We start from the raw sequence: 5,008 nt of genomic DNA on the forward strand, positions 1-5,008 counted from the left end.
AGGGTCTGTGGATGAGGGTCTGTGAATGAGGGTCTGTGGATGAGGGTCTGTGGATGAGGGTCTGTGGATGAGGGTCTGTGGATGAGGGTCTGTGGATGAGGGTCTGTGGATGAGGGTCTGTGGATGAGGGTCTGTGAATGAGGGTCTGTGGATGAGGGTCTGTGGATGAGGGTCTGTGGATGAGGGTCTGTGGATGAGGGTCTGTGGATGAGGGTCTGTGGATGAGGGTCTGTGGATGAGGGTCTGTGGATGAGGGTCTGTGGATGAGGGTCTGTGGATGAGGGTCTGTGGATGAGGGTCTGTGGATGAGGGTCTGTGGATGAGGGTCTGTGGGGAAGCGGTCACGTGTTTTTTGGGAAGTCGAAAGTGAAAGTGCTGGATGCGGAGGAGCGACGCGGTGAGTCAAAAACCACAAACTTAATCTGAATAATCAGTTGTAGAAACACTTTAAGAACACGTGATCACCTGAAATAAGTTCATGATGGCACTTTAGTGTGAATGTTTGTTATGAACTTCCATAAGCAGTCGAGTTGAACTTTAGAAATGTAGAAATGTAGAAATATAGAAATGTGCACCGTTATTTTCTCGGGCTGAAGTCAAATGCATCACGTTTAACACGTTTGTTACAGATACATGAGACAAACATTTACCCAAATAAATCTATCACATATACTTAGGTAAAGGTATCAAAGTGCGTGTTTAAATGTTTACTTTTAGACTAAAAAGTAGACGTTTTTTCCACTGATGTTTTATAACTGATAAGAGTAAAATGTGTTGATAAGGCAAGTTTATTTGTAGAGCACATTTCATACACAGGGCAGTTCAAAGTGCTTCACACAGCAGGAAAAATGCATTCAAATCACAAAGAAATTACAGAAACAGAAATACAATAAAATTAACTCATAAAAAAATAAAAATAAAAAAAACGCCTAGCCACAAAGGGTAACGTGTTTTCGGAGTCCAACTGATAAATAACTGAAAAACCGATTTACTCAATGTTTCTAGACTTTTATTGATGTTTTATTTGCTCTAGGTCAGAATTTTTGGTCAAAAGTTCTTTTTTACTTTTCAGTCCAGTTGATAAAAGTAGTGGAGTAGAAAGTACAGATTCCTACTCTCAGACGTAGTGAAGTTTAAATAAAAAGTACGATAAATACTTTCCACCACAAATGTTTAGCTGAAGCTTTCTGAGGTTTGTTTTTGAGATTATGAACAGAAATCTAATAAATGTCTTTTCTTCCAGTTTAAAAATGTTCAGAGTTATAATAAAACCCGAGACTGGTTCAGGACTTTACGGTCATCCTGTGTGAGACCAGGGCGCAGTTTGAACGCTGGACAGTAGCGGAGCTGTGGAAGAAGATCACAGATGAATCAACCTACAACTCAGGTGTGTTTACGTGTGTTACAGACTTAATGTCCAGCTTTAATTTGTGTTTTAGAGTTCTGTGTCTGTGTCTTAAGAGTTTTGAGCCGCACACATTTAGCTTAAAGGTGGATTTTTTTCAGCTAATTTTTTATCATATTTTCTCGTGGCGTGGATAAATCATTAGTCCTGCCACGTATCAATCATAAAACGCACCTATCGCTCACCTGCAGCCGCGTGCGGTTCGTCCCCACGTTTCCTCGTGCCTAAGCGCATGGATCCATCATAATATAGTTCCCTCAGTGTACGGGGCAAAATGAAGACGGAGAAAGACATTTCGAGCTGACGCAGAAGTGGACAGAAATCTACGGGAGACGAGCGATGCGATGCGCTCCGTTGCGCTAATAAACAAACGCACGTGTGTGTTGTATCAGTCCGCACGGGGGAGTGCGCATGCGCACTTCCGCCTGCGTTCTCAAATCGCCGAAAAATCGTCCATTGCGCCTTTAAATTGTCTTAAAGTGTCCCCTACAGGTCGGACCACTCATTGACCTAACATGCAGTTAAGATAAATGTATTTAGAATTTAGCTAAAAAATATAAACATTTTATCACAGAATATTTTCAGGTTTATAATTTTCACGTCCTTTGAGTTTTAGATCTCCTTTGTCAAATCCAAAAGTGCTTCTATAATCATCTCATTTCTGGACAGCAGCGGCTGGTCCATTAGTCCATAGTTGTCAATCTGCCAACTATGTCAATTTTTTTGTGTCTAAAAACAATATAATTTATTCAGAAATATCTTATATTCTTATTAGTGTTAATGTGTAAAATAATAATATATATCCATATATATATTTAAATAGATATAGATGTATACTTTGTTTGCGCGCCGCGTGGTCTGCGGCCTGGCGCAGCCTGCGTCACTTTTCTACGTAGCCGTGGGGCGGTTTGAATAGCGCCCCAGAGCCTCATAGAAAATCAATGGGGATTTTTAGCCAATCAAATCACAATCAAAAGTGACTACGTCACTATGGGTTTTGCCATAGAAAAATAGCGACTATGGGGCGCTCCAGAAAGCGCCCTTTTGAACGTAGTAGTTACGCCATGGAGCTACGCTTTTTACGCTAGAGACACAGACATGTGCGCGCGCCGCGCGCGGAAGTGCCACACGCCGTGTTTACGTCTTAAAACTGCATCTACAGACGTCTGTGACAAAAGGTACGTCCAAAACGACTCAGAATGAGCTGCTCGACTGTTTGCGTTGTGTTGAAATGAAAGCGGCTGATTTCATATCACTCCGAGCCGAGACATGTGTCTGTCAAACTCCGTGCTCCATTACCATGACAACAAACACGCAGTTTTTTTTAGTTTATTACTTGCATAAGGCTAACACTAAGCATTAAGTATCGCTTAACTTCTATTGATAAAAAATATGCTTTTGTTATTAGAAAACCCATGAAAGAAAGCCATAAATGACAACTTTTCATACAGCAATAATGGATGTGATGATTAAATATAAAAATGTAAAATGTTACACATGTAGTTCAGGGTTACTAATGCCACTTAGAAGCTGTTTTATGAAACACCAACTATTGTTTGTGTTTTTATTTCCTCTTAATGTAGTAATTGCTACTCTGCACTATAAGTGACAGTATCACTGAGATTTTTGATTTGCTCTTTTCATTTTATAAAGTGTAAAATGTAATTTCATGTCAAATGTATTTTCTCACAAATGGAATCTGCCGCTAAGTCATTGTATTATCATTACCAAAAGTGAAAATAAAGTGTGTTTACTTAATTAATTCAGTAAATGTGTATTTAAAATATGTATCCATACAGTCAATGTAAAATATTCAATTTTGGACATTTAATAAAAAAAAAAAAACACACGGTCATGTCAAATAGCCCCCCCTATAATTTGCACCACCAGCCGCCACTGTTTCTGGATAATTTGGATGTCTAAAATATTGTCCTGTACATTTATTTTGAGATGAAATGTTCCCTGTTTATTTTGTTTAAAAAAAGTTGTGTTTTTAGGACTGACTTTGCTATTTTTATTTTATTGGGATTGAACTTATATGTTTTTATATTGTATACTTGTACGGTACCGGTTTTGTTTGTAATTTGCTCATTTAATAATAATACATATATATTATTTATTTTTTTAAACATCATTAAATTATACATTTTTTTTTTATAACTTCCTGTTTGTAACACTAGCAAATTACCCAGCAACGACTGGGCAAAAGCTCATCTAATGTCACCAGAAAAGAATGTTGAGGCACACAAAGTCCATTTATTAATTGACTGAATACATCAGCTTCTTAATGATTTTACACTTTTTACACTTTTTACATGTACATTTTTCTTTGCACAGAGTCAGGACTCGAGCACTAAACCTTTAGCTTGATGTCACCATGAACGTGCTAAAATGTAACGCCTCAAACCGTTCAGAAAGTACTTTTCAAAACTGAAGTAAAAGTAAGAAGTATCCACTGTAAAATGTACTTAAATTGCATATGACAGAATAAAATACACTATGTACTTCCTGGTTGGACATGAGCAGCAAATGTGACACAACCATTACCTAGCAACCAGACTGTAAACAAGAGCCAAAGTTCACATAAATGACACCAAAGTTATGATTTGACAAACAATAATGTGTGTTTGAGGTTTGTTGGCTAGTCTTGCGTTGTGTTTTTGGCCTCAGATCTCCATCAGCTCCTCTTCGGGCGCAGAAGGCTGGATGACGACGACGACCGTCTGTACGACGTTGGGATCAGGAATGGCTCCGAGATCAATTTGATCAACAGAGAAATGTTTGCTGGAGGCGGCCGCAGCGACAGCATGGACCGCTTGGCCGACTTTAAACGCTGCAAGTTACAATGACACAACTGATACGGAAGAACCTAAATGTATTCATACTGAAACACAAGAGTTCACCAAATGGCCCCGCCCAGTTAAACAGGTGCATTGTTTGTAGCGCACGTCTCAAAACCTGTTTCCAGTGTTAAAAACGATGTGAGATTGTGAGTAGCATTATAAACATACATTTCACGATTATTCTTGAGAAGCTCGTACAGGGCAGATCTGAGGGGGGCGTACTGCTCTTTCTCTTAATATGATGTATAAGATCATATTTTCACGTGATTGATCGGCTCTTGTTTTTATTGTGCCTCTGCACATTAAAAAACATTTAAAAAAAACACATTGAAGTGGACATTGTGATTATTTTTGTCATTGTTAAATCTACTGGTTTAAAAGGACAGAAGTTCAGATGTTTGAAAGGAAGTTTAGCATTAACAAAAAAAATGGATTATGACTTTGGACCGAACAAAAGATTCATCTTAACAAATGTTTCTATTGTTTTAGTCACTTGTTTCCCAAAATGCCTGTCTAAAATGACCCCAATTAAACCTTGCTGTTTCTGAACGAGTGTATAAAAAGGAGTGAAGTTGCCTTTGGGACGCAGGGACACTGCTGAAGTCCTATGAACATTGTTTAATCTGTTTTCATCGTTGCTGTTCGAGGAAACTGCAGTTGGGATTTTGTTACAAAAATACATTTTAAAATGGTATTGAAATTGTCGAGGCTAGAGATGTCAAGATGAGTTGGTTAATTGATAATTGTGACAAGAGTCACA

At 38.4% G+C, this 5,008-nt stretch overlaps 1 long non-coding RNA gene across 1 annotated transcript; it reads left to right on the forward strand.

Annotated features, from left to right (window-relative positions):
* The first annotated feature begins 359 nt into the window (after nt 1-359).
* On the forward strand, nt 360-4,460 carry LOC140381726 (uncharacterized). The gene is made up of 3 exons (XR_011931261.1): nt 360-397; nt 1,244-1,387; nt 4,076-4,460. It is a non-coding gene; the product is annotated as an uncharacterized lncRNA (long non-coding RNA).
* The last annotated feature ends 548 nt before the right edge of the window (nt 4,461-5,008 follow it).

This window comes from Eucyclogobius newberryi, unplaced genomic scaffold (genome assembly GCF_026437365.1).
Source record: "Eucyclogobius newberryi isolate DKJ021-1_F unplaced genomic scaffold, fEucNew1.0.hap1 SCAF_5, whole genome shotgun sequence".
Classification (NCBI taxonomy): Eukaryota; Metazoa; Chordata; class Actinopteri; order Gobiiformes; family Gobiidae; genus Eucyclogobius; species Eucyclogobius newberryi.